Here is a 17,003-nt window from a genome sequence, read left to right on the forward strand (position 1 = left end):
ACACACACAAAAAAACCAACCAAACAAAACCCCACAGCCCCTACTCATATAGTTATACCAGCTTAAACCAGGCTTTAAGCTCTCAAAATGTGGTCCTTTTTCATTTTTTTATTATTTATATCTTATAAGAATATATATTCAAAACGCACCCAGTGAAGGATCAGGGGGCCATTCAATTATTGATAAGTATCAACAGCAACAACCCCATAAAACAATAAGCATCTCACAAGGTATCAGTTTAGAAAATACAGTATGAGAACATAGAACCATATAGTCCTGCCTCCAATGGTGGCCAATAGGAAATATTTCAGAGGAAGTTATAGCCACCCCTAAAAAAAATGGAGTATGTGCCAAAAGTTACTACTACAGCTAAACAACATTTCTGAAAATGTCAGTAACAGTTGTCATGAATAGAATTTTTAAACCTGCTCTTGTTACTAAAGAGTCAGTTGTGCCTTTGGCATAAGCCCTGAGTAAGGAGAAGTACATAAATGCCCTGCCCAAGGAATGGACTAGGGACCAAGACTGTGAATCTGAAAGTCCAAATCTTGTTCCCTGTTTCCATCTTGGTCCAAGGAGAAAATATGCTGTGCCAGCTGAATACCTGATGCAAATTAATATGCTCGGCAGGCTGGCTCAGCTGTACTGGCTTGTGCATTGGGAGGGGCCACTCAAGGCTCTGCCCACATCCAAGGGAGGGGAATAGTGACCAAGCTTTTCTATTGTGCTTTCTGCATGTAGTAACAGGTAGCCTACACTAGGGAGTAAAGGGGTGCCTTATCTCAGCTTACCCATTCCTGCAGATACATAAAAAAGACTCCAGAGGTGATCCCAGCAATTAGAGGCCAGTAACCCTAACTTCAGTACTGGGAAAACCGGTTAAAATTATAATAAAGAACAGAATTATTGGACACATTGATGAACATAATTTGTTGGGGGAAGAGTCAACATGTTTTTTTGTAAAGGGAAATCATGCCTCACCAATCTACTAGAATTCTTTAAGGGGATCAAGCATCTGGACAAGGGGGATCCAGTGGATATAGTTGATTTTCAGCAACCCTCTGACAAGGTCTTTTACCAAAGGCTTTTAAGCAAAGTAAGCTGTCATGGGATAAGAGGAAGGTCCTCTCATGGACTGATAACTGGTTAAAAGACTGGAAACAAAGGGTAGGAATAAATGGTCAGCTTTTAGAATGGAGAGAGGTAAATAATTGTGTCCCCCAGTGTTCTGTACTGGGCCCAGTCGTATAAACATATTCACAAATGATCTGGAAAAAAGGGTAAACAGTGAGGTGGCAAAATTTGCAGATGATACAAAACTACTAAAGATAGTTAAGTCCCAGGCAGACTGTGAAGAGCTACAAATGGATCTCTCAGAACTGGGTGACTGGGCAACAAAATGGCAGCTGAAATTCAATGTTGATAACTGCAAAGTAATGCCATTGTAAAACATAATCACAACTATACATATAAAATGATGGGTACAAATTAGCCGTTACCCTCAAGAAAGAGATCTCAGAATCATTGAAGATAGTTCTCTGAAAACATCCACTCAATGTGCAACAGCAGTCAAAAAAGCAAACAGAATGTTGGGAATCATTAAGAAAGGGATCGATAATAAGACAGAAAATATCATATTGCTTCTATATAAATCCATGGTACACCCACATCTTGAATATTGCATGCAGATGTGGTTGCTCCATCTCAAAAAAAGATATATTGGAACTGGAAAAGGTTCAGAAAAGGGCAACAAAAATGATTAGGGGTATGGAACAGCTTTCATATGAAGAGAGATTAATAAGACTGGGACTTATCAGCTTGAAAAAGACATGACTAAGGGGGGATATGATAGAAATCTATAAAATCATGATGGGTGTGGATAAAGTAAATAAGGAAGTGTTAGTTACTCCTTCTCATAACACAAGAACTAAGGGTAACCAAATGAAATTAATAGCAGCAAGTTTAAAACAAACATAAGGAAGTATTCCTTCACACAATGCACAGTCAACCTGTGGAACTCTTTGCCAGAGGATGTTGTGAAGGCCAATACTATAACAGCGTTAAAAAAAAAACTAGATATGTTCATGGATGATAGGTCCACATCCATCAATGGCTATTAGCCAAGATGGGCAGGGATGGTGTCCCTAGCCTCTGTTTGCCAGAAGCTGGGAATGGGAGACAGGGGATGGATCACTTGATGATTACCTGTTCTGTTTATTCTCTCTGAAGCACCTGGCATTGGCCACTGTCAGAACACAGGATACTGGGCTAGATGGACCTTCGGTTCTTATTTTCTTATATTTTTATGTTCAGAAGGCAGCTCACAATTGAACCTGAAGTTATGTGCCTTCCTAATGTACCGTAGCAATGAGTTTCATGGGATAATTATACAATTTGTGTGTGTGTATGTATACATACATACAAAATCCCTCCAGAATCAGCATGGTTGGCAAATTACTGAACTCTATTTCACATAGAAGTTAAGTCCCTACCCTGTGCATTTAATTAAAAAATCTGGTTTATTATTAAAATCTTAGATTGTGATGAAAAGTGAAGGAGTGGAGGGGAAATTAAACCTGTACATTCATTATAAAAAGAACATTAAAAACAGATTATATTAAAGTAACCTAAAACATAATAGAATAAGCTTTCAGTATCAAACATTGCCTTTCAAGAAGAATACTAAATTGTTTTATGGTCCACATAAACTGCATAAAACATTTTCTAATCAATACCTATAAAAATGTGCACTGCTGCTGAATGAGGTGGCAGCCCTACATTTGCCACTAATCTACAAATATGTTAGTATAATATATACAATTACTGCATATTTGTATTATATTACGAAGATTAAAACTCAAAGCCACCAAGACTTTAAATTGACTAAAAGTTTCTCTTTGCTAATTAAAAATACCACAGTCAATGTATATTTTTCCACCTACTTAGATGTTCTGCCCAGCTGAGGTTTTTCCAAACTGTCTGTGTGTGGGGGTGGGCGTGCATGTGCGGGTGGGGGTGCAGGTGGTCTGGGGAGGAGTTGCACTGTTTAAAACAATTATAAAAGCAATTTATTTTAAATATTTGCAAGTTAAGAAATGTATAGTAGTAGAGAGATGTTAAACTATGCACAATGGTGACCAGTTATAAATATCTAACCTATTTGGAACTATAACATGCCACTGACTGAGATAATTAAAAAAATTAGAAGTTTGGGGTTCTAACTAAATAAAATAAAATTACCTTAAAATGTGTTTAGATATTAGACTTTCCAAAACAGTTTTTCATCAGTCTTCAGCACAACTGCCAGGAAGAACACGTACAGAGATATTGACTATACTTCTTGATTTCTTTCTCTCTTTTTCTCTGTCTTCTATGTCTATCCCCTCTCCCACCCCAGGTTGTGGGTGGAGTGTGGGAAAAAAGAGCCTAGACATTGGCAGAGCTAAATATGCCAGCCAGCGTATTTGTGCCAGCATACTAGGGCATTATGCTATGTCAGTTATAAAGCGGGCACAGGGTTCATCTTCCCCCCACCCCTCACCCCCAGACCGCTCTTTGCTCAAAGAAAAGAACATGTTATTACATTTACATTTGTAACTGTATTACAGTCACCTGTATTAAAAAGTCATCATTAACCAAGAGTCACTACATGATAATATCAGAGGTACTACAGTCATTTCCTGTGGTGGGTATAAAAAGAACTTCATTTTCCAATCTTTGCTTAACTGGAACTCTGGGTTAACCCAATGTCAGACATTTCCAACAGGATTACATTAACTGATGTTCTGACTCCTCCACAGCTCTGTTCTTACACAGTCTACCAATGGACTGACGCTCCCAACTCTCCAAATCCCCAATTTTATAAAAATATTGGGGTTCCCTGAGGTCTCAGTAAAATCTGGGTTCGACCACACTGGTGTATTGGTACATGCTGGCTTTTTTAACAGTGTCACTGTATGCAATTCTGCACATTCTGGCTTCAAGATGAAATACTCTTACTGGAGCTCAGGGGCTTATACCAGTCCTTTCTGGCTAATGGAACATGCCAGTCAGCAAAAGGGCCAGCTTTCATTCTCACCTCTCCCAATATGACAAAAGCATCTACTTGCTTGTGGAGAATACAGCTAGGGAAGGAGAAAGGTGACTTGAATTATTAGAGACCATGTGGAATGTTTTGTGATAAGTGTAAGGAAATAATATATTTGCACAATGCACATTTATTGAAAAACACTATGGGGCCAGGTTCTCAGCTGGTGTAAATCAGCATAGCTCTATTTACTTCAGTGGTTAATTTAACTCAGCTGAAAACCTGGTCCACCATTTTTGTACACTGCATATAGCAACCCTACAATGGCAGTGCATGTTACCTTCCTAATTTGATGAACATTGTGATTTTTCACATCATGCGGCACTGGACAGCAGTAACCTGATGTCGTAGTTTGTGGGGTTGACTCACCTCCCATTAAAGATGATGAATAGACTCCCATTGACTTTAGCGGGTGCTGGATTTGCCCTATATCACAAGCAGAAAGATAAATGCATTCTAATAATCTGTATGAATTTATGTTATATAATGATAATGATAATGTATCAGTTAATGTAGGAAACAACTGGCAAAGATTTTAAAAGGACCTGCCTTTGGGGTGATTTTAACATCATGCTCAGAGAAAAGAGCAGAAGAAAAGAACAAGTCATTTTTATTTTTCTTTATCACTTTGTGCTAAGGATAGATGGAAAAAAATGGTTTCTATACCAGACTAAAGTCTAGGCTGGAAAAGCCGTACTCATATTAGTGATTACTTAGAGGAGTCCCATTATCTTTAATGAGACTCCTTCTGTGAGTATGTGCTCATCGATGTGAAGAAAGGCTGCACAACGTTAAATGGGCCATCTTAGATTATTCATAACACAAAAGAATGAATGTTATACTTTCCAATCATGGCTTTGCTAGAAACTCTGAGTTTGGGCAGCAAATAGCTGCATTCTCCAGGGAGCATACCAGGAATCAGGATATGAATCAGAGATACACTCTGTTTCCCAGTTCCCTTCTGCCCTGGAGTAATGGTGGTGAGGGAGGAATGTACCCTGCACAATGCTTACACCTGTGCTTTCCCAGTATGCTAGCACAAACACTGGCTGGCATGTTTAACTCTGCCCATTTCCCAGATATTTTTGACCACTCTCTGCCCTGGTGCTTGGGAGGGGACATCGTGGCTCTACGAAGGCTGTTCTTTCCCTCCATGCTGTTACCCAGGGCATGAGTAGTGGACACAGGGGAACAAGGGAGCACCTTACAACCTCTTGCTTCCTCATTCAGGTGGGCAGGATGGGCCACAATCTGGTCCTGAGCCAGAAGGGAGCACAGGAATGTGAAGCAGCAGCTGAAGCCATGGGAAGAGACAAATTTATTAGTGCAACTGAACTATTGCATTATCAAAGAGAATAAAAGCTAGTACTCGGTAATATTAACAGCAGAAAGATTAATTGCAAAGAGATCAAGCTGAGCCAGAAGAAAAATAGCAGAATGCTAGATATATAGAAAAAATAAAGAATCTCTTTCAGGTAATCAGGGACATTTTGAAGCAGAAGTAGAGAAATATGTAACAACAAGATTGTAAAATCAATTCTGTGAAACAGGCAGCCAATTCAAGTCTTTAATAATGGGAGTAATTATGGTGCCATGTTCACATAGCTATAGTTAAGATGGTGTCAGCACTTCCATTATAATCCTGTAGTTCCCCAGGGTTATAATTCAACTGTAAAATGTTGCTATGGACTGAAATTTGGCTTTCATAGGGAATTTTTTGAAACAAAATATTTAAAAAAGCTAAATAGTCAGGTTTAAAGATGAGCTACAGTACAGCCCGTAAAAACAATGAGGAGTCCTTGTGGCACCTTAGAGACTAAAAAATTTATTTGGGCATAAGTTTTCGTGGGATATAACCCACTTCATTAGATGTATGGAATGGAAAATACAGTAAGCAGGTATAAATATACAGCACATGAAAAGATGGGAGTTGCCTTACCAAGAGGGGGTGGGGTGGGGAGGGGCGGTGCTAACTAAACCAATTCAATTAGAGTGGAAGTGGCCCCTTCCCAACAGTTGACAAGAAGGGGTGAATATCAACACAGGGAAGATTTCCAACCAAACTGTCGGAAGGGCACAGTTCTGCAGGTTTGTGATGATTTGGGGAATCTGTCTATGTACAATTGAAGAATTCTCTCTGAGATTATGAACTTTCTGTATTTATTTTTATAAAGCTGCAAACTTCATTTTGAATCTGCATCTTGTTTCCCTTCTCTGTTGTCTTTTATACCTCCATGTTGAGCTACAATCCAAGGGATAATGACACAGGACTCACAATAGAGGTCTGTTAAATCTTTAAGGTCCTCTATTCAAAGAGACGCATCCTTGGACAAAGGTGGATACTGCCCAGAAGAACCAGTCTGCCCAGGTGGGCTTCAACCTAAGCAACAGACCACCTGATAGGGGACTTTGATCACCTGATGTGGCTGGTCAGGTAGTCATCTGACAAAAGGGGTGAAGGCTTATAAAAGAGGGTCTCTGCAGCTATTTGAGAGAAAGAAGAGATTTCATGCTTTTGATGAGAAGTCATGAGGAGGAGGAAAGATTCTGGATGCCTTAGAGGACTCTGGCATATGTCAATGGAACTCTCCAGAATAGTGAGGAAATGTGTGCAGGTGTGTTTATTATTTTGTATAGATCTGTGCATTTTTCATGCTGCTAACTAAGGAATGATGCTGTTTTAGAATCCTGTGCGGCCTGTCTGTGTCCATTTGCTATCACTGTTGTATGTCTCTGAACAGTTAAACTGTATACCCAGAGTACCAACGTGGCTAGATCTCAGGGGTAGGATTTACTTAGTCTCTGGAGAGACTGAAAGGTCAGCAATACTCCCAGAAGCTAGGCAGCTGCACCCTAGGTATCTCAGCTTTCCAATGATAGTGCAAGACAGAGGATCAGCACCTTGAGAGTATACCTAGAGACCTCAAGCTAGTGGTAGTCCATGGATTCTGCTCATGTTCAGGAAGTTTAATGGGCACACAAGGCCCAGTGAGGTGTGTGGGTGCCAAAAACAACAGCCTGGGGAGTGTCCAACCAGAGGGGGAACTCTACCAGGGCTGTCTGTATATGACAGATATACTAGGTTCCCATTAAAGTCAATAGTAGTTGATACTTTGCAGAATCAGACCTCTAAGATTATTTAGAGCCTGACTCAGTGAAGCTATTAAGCATATGCTTAAATGCATCCACATGCATCAGGGCAATTAAGCATGAGCAGCTTAACTGTAAACATGTGGTAAAATTGTATTGACATTTGGGTAAGCAAGTGCTGAAGCACTTTGCTGAATCAGGCCTTGGGTCCCGTATACACATATGGATGGCAACCACAGAACCAAGCATTTGTCAGATGTTGTCAGTTCAATCAATAATGCACAATTAAAACATGAAACTATGTGGCATAGTGGGTCAATTATATGTACACATTTAAGATATGCATAATAACTAACTGATCCAAAATACATTTTTAAATGACTACCTATAACATTTTATTAAGAAAAGGTGTATTTCTATTCCTAAATGAATGCTTCCATTATAGGCCATTTTTGGAAGGTCTTTCAGTATATATAGCATAGTATTTATGTGAGCCAGAATCAGGACAAGCCACTATAATTTATTTTTATAAAGCTCCCTTTGTCCTGAAGGATCTCAAAGTGGTTTACAAATTTTAATACTGCTTGTTTCGGTGCTTTCTTATTATAGAACAAAAAAACCTAAACACCTATTTACATTACATTATTTTTGCACTGTAAGACATCCGCTGCTGGTGAGCATTACTGCTTTCCTGTTACTAAAAATAATCAGTGTAATTTAACTTTAACTGATATTTCAAAGGGGTAAATATAGGAAACAATACTGATAGCAAATATTTCCAGTTCTATTGTATATCTACATATATGCATATCAGATGGGTATGTCTGTGTATCAAGCATGTAAATAACCAATTAATATATCCACTTTCATTATAAAACACATAAAATAATAGTACGACTTCAGTGGCATTTAACCTTGTGTTTAAATGCTATGGTGAGTAGGAATGGGATTACTTTTGTGTTTAAATTTAAGGAAATGCTCAAGTGCTTTGCTGAATTAGTGTTTAAGGCTGATGCTGATCCTTTTGAATTAGTGGTGTTGCAACTGAGTTCAGTGGAAATAGGATTAGCCCTCTGCTTAGTACCCATATTATCAGAGTGTTTTCAGAGTTGTTTTCCATGTCACTGTTGGTTCCCCATACTCTTCACACCCAAGCTTGTGCTGTGCTCCCCCGGGGATCTCATTTTAACTATGTTGTATCGCCAAGGGTGCTCTAGCAGAGTTCTGTAGCTGTTTTAAATGGCTTGGTCTGTTAATTATTCCCTGTGCTTTGCCTGTCTGTCTTGTGTCCCTGTGGATTAGTTCAAATGAATCATATATCCCAGGAACATGTCATTTTGTTCTGTGGAGTTGCATCCCTGTTCTGATGTTCTGCCAAGATTCACTGCTGGAGAGATGAACTGCAGTATGCAACTGTATTCACAGGGCCAGAGTACCAGTGTCTCCTGTGGTTCCCTCCCACGCACAACCACACAGTGGTCACTCACAATAGCTGCCCCTATACTCTGGGGAGTCTCTGGGGTTGGTTACACTTAGTTCCCCAGAAGCAGGACATGGAAATCATGCATTATCATATATGTGCTAGAGATTCAATCTTCCTTCACTCCAGGCTCTGTTGTGGGCCAAGACTGCAGCACCACACACCTTCCCCTATGTATACCACCCCAAGCCACACCTTACCTCTAAGAACTTAGTTCCCCTATGCCTTTCAATGAGCCATTGTCCCCTCATGTAACACCCTGAGCCTCATGTGCACTAGCAGCAGTTAGCCAGACACCAACATTTAGCTGTGTGTTGCCATCTGGAAAATGGGGCCCTTGTAGCCCAGGACTCATAGCAAGGATCTGCCTTTAAACCACTCTGACATGCCTCCTTAAGAGCATACTGCTGGAATATTGCTTTCAGATGCTGGCTGCTTAATAAATCCATCAATCAGTAAAATGGATGTATATATTACACACAATAGGGGAAAGTTAAGTTTCATGTGGTAACTGGGGAGAGTTATCAACTCACAGGCAAATGGGTACAATTGAGGCTGATGCTGAATTTCCAAAATCTGAAGGATTTTGTTTGTCTGTTTTAGCTATAAAATCCTGTACACGTTGTTTTAAAGGATTATGTATTTTAGCAAAGGTTTAGTTTGGTGTGAATCATCTTGCAGTGAATGGCACCAGATCCCTTGTTGTTTTTATCAGATATCTGTCTAATTGGTCAGGTTAATTTGTTCCATGTAAATGATGCAATGTTTTGGGCTGCTGGCTGGGATCTGATGAAGCTTGTCTGGCCCTGTTTCTGTTTGGGTATTGTAACAGGCTGGCTCCCCTCTTAAAGACTGGAGGGCCTGAAGCTAGTGAACCCTGATTACTAAAGAGGCACACATGGGTTGGATATGGGGCTTCCTTATAAAGAGCAACAGGCAGCTATAAGGTGTGGCTGACAGAAAAGGAAGCTGGAGGCTTGGGTGGACCGGGGAAGAGATCTGTATATGGCAGGAGATGGAGGGTTGAGCATGAGCTTTTGAGTTATGGAGTGTATTTTGGGGATCCTGAGGACTGTTATAACTGTTTCTGTTATTAAACCAGCCCCAAGTGGTAGCCACATGAAAGACTGTGTGGTGCTCTTAAAGTGCCTGCAAGAGGGGGCTGATAGAGGCAGGCTGCCTGCAGAATATCCTCTGGCCATGATGAGATGCTCAGAAAATGGCAACCTGGCTACAGGCATTTCCTTGCTCCCCTCTCCTGGAAAGAAGTGTTTCTCCATCCAGGAATTTGCCATTAAAATCCAGAAAACACACTATGTCTGCCTCAGTGTGTTGAAGGATTCTTTTATAAACATCTTATTTTTCTGTTAAATATTTCTTTTCCAGTCTTGTGCCATCCTTAGTCTTCACTTGATACATATTGATTTACTTATTGATATTATTTGTCTGCTGGTGTAATTCAAGAACACATTTGTTTCATTTCCTTTATTTCATTAAATGAGCCAAAAAAAAAAAAAAAAACCATGGTGGAAAATGTTTAAATAATGCCAAGATAGAATACAAACTAAAAGCTAACAAATCCAGCCCTAAGACTCAGACTTCACGACAAAACTGCTCCTAATAATAGCTTTTATATTTTACTGCAGGTCTTTGGTAGAAAAGTAAGAAGGTATTATTTCAGCTTAGCCAAGGTAGCTGATTAATTGATATGAATTGGATAATGAGTTGGTACCTCAGGGGTTTAATGGCTCCAATTACAGAAAAGATGGGCTTGTTGTCAGCCCAACAGCATTAGCTTTCTCTGAATTGTGAGTAAAGGTCATAAAGCAACACTTACTTTGATTTATTTTATTAATCAAAACCATAGTTATCTTATAAAGGTCTTAGTATCTCATATTTGATCTCTTCAATCAGATAGGAATCCATTAGACACTTAAAGGCTGGAACACCACGAGGAGCTCTTCTCAGACCATTCTCTCCTGATGTGACCATGTGATCTAAATTTAACCTTGGAATTTGCAGGTGGAAACAGAAAAACTACACCTGAAAGAGATTAAAACTATAGTTGATCATTGACTTCAACAGGACTTTGTGAAGGCACATGGGTCCGTTCACATGTTATAAATGGCAGGATTGGTAGGGTTACCATATTAAAACATTTAAAAAAGAGGACACTCCACGGGGCCCCAGCCTCGCCCCTTTTCCGCCCCTTCCCCGCTCCAACTCCGCCCCTTCCCCAAAGTCCCCGCCCCAACTCTGCCCCCTCCCCTGAGCGCCCCGCATTCCCCCTCCTCCTCCCTCCCAGCCACGCGAAACAGCTGCCTGAGGGCTACTGGCTTCATGGTTTGCCGGGCAGCCCCCAGACCTCTAGACCCTGCGCCCCCAGCCGGGCGCTTCCCCAGCGCAGCCAGAGCCTGGGAGGGGAAGCGCCTGGCCGGGGGCGCAGGGTCTGGAGGTCTGGGGGCTGCCCGGCAAACCGTGAAGCCGGTAGCGCTCGGGCAGCTCGGCTCTTCAGCTACACAGAGATGAGGTGTCTGGGGGGAGCAGCAGCAGCTGCTGCTGCCTGAGCCGCTCTAAGGTAAGCAGGGGACACGGATGCAGGCAAAGCATTTTCCCGGACATGTTCGGCTTTTTGGCAATTCCCCCTGGACGGGGATTTGAGGACCAAAAAGCCGGACATGTCTGGGAAAATCCAGACATATGGTAACCCTAAGGATTGGGGCCAAAAAATTTCACCAGTCTAGTTAAATGAGCAAATTACATCACTTGTAATTGTCCCATGGATGCCATTAAAAGTCTCAATTAACTTTAAGGAAACTTTAAAAAAAAATAAAAGGCATTTTCACTGATATGCAAAAAAGTTTCATACTTTCCCTAAAGTCACACTGCAATTTATTTAAAAAAAATGCAAGTAATTAAAAAAAACGTTTGTTCCATGACTTAACTCCAAAGATAATTGAGTAATAAGCCTATATTTAGATAATACTGCTGAATCACACAGCTCTTTTTTTTGAACAGTGGAACAATAGCTGCAGTTTTGAATTCAATAGGCAAACAGTCTCAGGCAAAGAAATTTACATTAAATAATAAGATTGTAAAAATCTTAGAGAAAGGGAAGAATAATTGCTTCTAGTATGCATCAAAGGGATCTTCAATAAGAAAATTAAGGATTTTAAAGATAATTTTGCCTTTTATTATAAGGATATTTGGTATATATATCTGTAGTTTTTTCCTTAGGTATGAACTAAAAATGTTCATTTCACCATTTGATCAGGGGCCAGATATTAAAAGCAACAAGACCAATGCAAAAATGTGGCACCTTTTTTGCATCATCATCTGCATGGAGTCCCACGGATTTCAGTGGAAGTCTGTACAAGGGCAGTGGTCTCCATATGTGGATGCAATTGTAGTTTGGGAACTTGCATTAGGGAAAAAAAACAATAACTTCCAACTGGCTGTATCCAAGGGGTTAAAGAAGACGCTTGACATTCTTCAATGATTATAGTAAGGAAATAGCATGGCCATTATAAAACATGGAATACTTTTGTTTAGCTAGAAAATTCTACTTGGGGTTAGTAATAGTCATAAAGCAGTAGATCATCCAGGAAATGTTGCCTAACTTACGGTTTCTATTCAAAAAGGGTATGCTTGTCATGACTGATTTATTTTAAATGTCACTTATAAAAGGGTGGGTGGGGTAAAGCCATCTCATGACTTTTCCAACAAATAAGTGGTGTTCCTGGTATTTAGCACTTATTTCTTGGGGGGGAGGAGGGAAGGAAACAGGAAGGAAGGGAACCATGAAATTATTTGGAAAAAACACATTCAATACTACTATGAATGGTATAAGATGCATTTTTAAAGTAAAATTGTAATAAATGCCTGATTAACACATTAGTTTGTGATAGAGTGGATATGTAAAATAAGTGGGACTTTAAGAGGCAAAAGGGGAAGAGCAGCTTCTCTTCTTAAATTTAAACTTTGAATATATTTTGTTTCCAAATAGAGTAAGTGCCTCTTTCATGAAGAAAGTGCCTGTGTTAAAGAAACGTGTATATTTCTAAGGGGAAAGTTGTTACTTTGCAGGGGGCAGGGTATTTTCTATAAGAAAGCAAGCTTATTGAGCCTGTTGAATTTGTGTGTGTGATTTATCTTTCTATTTGTCAGACACCCAATAGTGTAGATGCCGAGCAACCTATAAAGATTGTGGTGTTGTCTAGAGTTTTAGATTACAGCTTTTCATAAATATATAGCGGGGGAAATAATGAATTCAGAGAAAATCAAAAAATGAATATGGAGATGAAGGATTGACTATGTGAAGTTTAAAAGTGCCAACTTCATTCCTGGTGTAACTCTGCTGGTGCCTGTAGGATAGTTTTGTTCTATACCATATATTTAGCCTGTCCAAGCTGTGACTAATATGGGATAGAGTGACAGTCAATATGTATTTAGATAGAAATGTACAAATACCAAGGGGGAGAGTAATTACAGACCAAAAGTGGGCAAAATGAACCAACTGTAGCACCATTAATTTCTTGTCTCTTAAAAGAAAAATAAAATCCAAAGAAATTTAAAGCAAAGTAACTACAAGAAAATCCTGAAACTCTTACTCAGGCCTTATTCATGCCACTACATATTGCTGTTTAATTTAATTGGAATTTCAATGGGAATTTTGCCTGAGTAAATTCTGAGAAAGATTTGACTGCCAGTATAGTGCAACCTTATGGTTGCAATTTAAAAATTTAAAATTATATAAATTATTCAAACCAACTTGTGTACCAACTATACACCTGGCAATCCCATTATAGTCAGTGGGAACATGCAGTGCGTACATCAGCCCAGAATTTGCTCCCACAGTGACCATAAATCAGTCACAATGAGCATACATATTTCAGCATAAATTTGACTGTGTCTTGTACTATATAAATAGTAATATGAAGTCATAACTAGTAAAACAAGATGTGTACTCGCTAAATTACCAAACAGTAGGAATGATAACTTCCAATTTTCTGACTCTGCATATCAGTTCCAACCATAATATTGTACTAATGTAACTCTTAAACACTGAATGCCTCTTCAGTGTACCTAAGGCTTATTTTTGATCTTTAAGGAATACATGCTATAAACACTTACACATTATTTTACCACCGTTATTGACGTGTTACAAATGCTTCATCCATTCTGTGGCATAGACCACTCTTAAAACTGAACACTGTCTGATGATTCCCAAGTGCAGGGGTTGTTCTATCCTGAATCTTCCTGTGTTTGATTGAAATTAGAACTTGCTATGTCAGTTGTTGTGCACATTTACTCCTGCATAGCTATGCCTCAAGCCAGCACTCAGTGCAGTTCTCTGTGGCAACAATTCAAGGCACCGATGGATAGGGGAGTCCTGCAGGGGAAGAAAAAACATTGAGCTAGTAATTTTTACCTCTTCATAAATACCCCATATTTTCTTGGGTCAGAGTTTATTCATAGATTCCAAGGCCAGAAGGGACAATTGTGATCATCTAGTTTGATTTCTGTACAGCACAGGCCATAGAACTTCTGCAAAATAATTTCTAGAGCATATCTTTCAGGAAAAACATCCAATATTGATTTTTAAAATTATCAGTGGCGGAGAATCCACTATGACCCTTGGTAAACTGTTCCAGTGATTCTCACCATTAAAAATGCATGCCTTACTTCCAGTCTGAATTTGTCTAGCTTCAACTTCTAGCCATTGGATCATGTTACACCTTTTTGGCTAGATTGAAGAGCCCATTATATATATATGGGCTGTCAATTAATTGCAGTTGACTCACGTGATTAACTCAGAAAAATTAATCGTGATTAATCACACTGTTAAAAAGAATACCAATTGAAATGTATTAAATATTTTGGATGTTAGTCTACATTTTCAAATATATTGATTACAATTATAACACAGAATACAAAGTGTACACTACTCACTTTATATTATTTTATTTTATATTATTTTTATTACAAATATTTGCACTGTAAAATTATAAAAAAAAGAAATGGTATTTTTCAATTCACCTAATACAAGTACTGTAGTGCAATCTCTTTATCATGCAAGTGCAACTTACAATTGTAGTTTTTTTGTTACACAACTGCACTCAAAAACAAAACAGTGTCAAACTTTAGATCCTACAAGTCCACTCAGTCCTACTGCTTGTTCAACCAGTTGCTAAGACAAATAAGATTGTTTACATTTACAGGAGATAATGCTGCCTGCTTCTTAATTACAATGTCACCTGAAAGTGAGAACAGGTGTTCGCATGGCACTGTTGTAGCTGGTGTTGCAAGATATTTACGTGTCAGATGCGCTAAAGTTTCATACACCTCTTCATGCTTTGGCCACTGTTCCAGAGGACATGCTTCCATGTTGATGACGCTCGTTGAAAAGATAATGCATTAATTAAATTTGTGACTGAACTTCTTGGGGGAGAATTGTATGTCTCCTGCTCTATTTTACCCTCATTCTGCCATATATTTTATGTTATAGCAGTCTCAGATGGTGACCCAGAACATGTTATTCATTTTAAGAATACTTTCAGTGCAAATTTGACAAAATGCAAAGAAGATACCAATGTGAAATTTCTAAAGATAGCTAGAGCACTTGACCTAAGAATTAAGAATCTGAAGTGCCTTCCAAAACCTGAGAGGGATGAGGTGTGGAGCATGCTTTCCGAAGTCTTAAAAGAGCAACACTCTGATGCAGAAACTACAGAACTCAAACCACCAAAAAAGAAAATCAACCTTCTGCTGGTGGCATCTAATTCAGATGATGAAAATGAACACACATCGGTCCGCACTGCTTTGAACAGTGCTTCTGATCGTTATCGAGCAGAACCTGTCATCAGCATGGATGCATGTCCTCTGGAATGGTGGTTGAAGCATCAAGGGACATATGAATCTTTAGTGCATCTGGCATGTAAATATCTTCTGACGCCAGCTGCAACAGTGCCATGCAAATACCAGTTCTCACTTTCAGGTGACATTGTAAACAAGAAGCAGGCAGCATTATCTTCTTCAAATGTATATAAACTTGTTTATCTGAGCAATTGGCTGAACTAGAAATAGAACTGATTGGACTTGTAGGCCCTAAAGTTTTACACTGTTTTATTTTTGAATGCAGGTTTTTTTGTACATAATTCTACATTTGTAAATTCAACTTTCATGATAAAGAGATTGCACTACAGTACTTGTATTAGGTGAATTGAAAAATACTATTTATTTTGTTTTTTACAGTGCAAATATTTGTAATAAAAATAATACAAGGTGAGCAGTGTGCACTTTGTATTCTATGTTGTAATTGAAATCAATACAGCAAATATAGAAAAAATCCAAAAGTATTTAATAAATGTCAATTGATATTCTATTGTTATAAGTGCAGTTAATCACGTGAGTTAACTGCGATTAATTGACAGCCCTAAAAAATACTAATATTCACTGTAGTAGGAATAGGTCCTGATATATAAGCCCATGTAGCCTGAGGCGTGGGCTAAAGTAGTCAAAGCCTTGCTGACATAAAGCAAAGTGCAAAGGCGCTTGGTCAGGTTTATTTACCTATTAGGGTGTCACCCATTGCCTTATACCTGTAGGTTTGATCAAAACATCTATATTCATCATGCTGTCATCCTGACTTTATCCTTAAGATGGGTCAGCATGTTCCTATTATCTTTGGGGAATGTGTTTACCAGGGTGTTCTGGAACACCCTTCTGGAATGTGCTTGCATGAGTGTTTTGTGCCTAGAAGCTCTTAGAAATATGTGTTTTCACAATATCAACCCTATGCTTGCCAAATTCTGTGAGCCAAATTCTTGCTCACAACTTAACTTTGCTTTATGTCAGCAAGGTTTTGACTACTTTAGCCCAGGCCTCATACCAGGCCTCTGATACATAGGCTTATATTTCAGGCACTTTCCCCACTACATTCCCACACTTTTTGTCTTTTTATGGGGAGCATGTTTACCTGTTGTCGTGGAAAAGCATAATGCATGGACTGAAAATGACCCAGTGGGCTAAACACTGTTATGTGGTTACTTTACATTACCATCCATACATTTATGCCCCACCTGTCCCTTGGTCTGCACATTCCCTCATACGATCGATGGACAGATTTTATTTTCCCATTGATTGTAGTCCCTTATGGTGGGCCTGGGAATGTTAAGCCCAGGACCATGACTGAGGAATGTAGTTTTATAATTGAGCCTTGGGGGCACTACCAGATAATTAATACATGTGAATAATATGGATATGCTGTATACATTTGTAGTGTATGTGGGTGTGTAATTTGGTATTGTGATTTGACCCTTGTGGTACTGCAGATAGCAACACACT

Source organism: Malaclemys terrapin, chromosome 1 (assembly GCF_027887155.1).
Source record: "Malaclemys terrapin pileata isolate rMalTer1 chromosome 1, rMalTer1.hap1, whole genome shotgun sequence".
NCBI classification, from domain to species: Eukaryota; Metazoa; Chordata; order Testudines; family Emydidae; genus Malaclemys; species Malaclemys terrapin.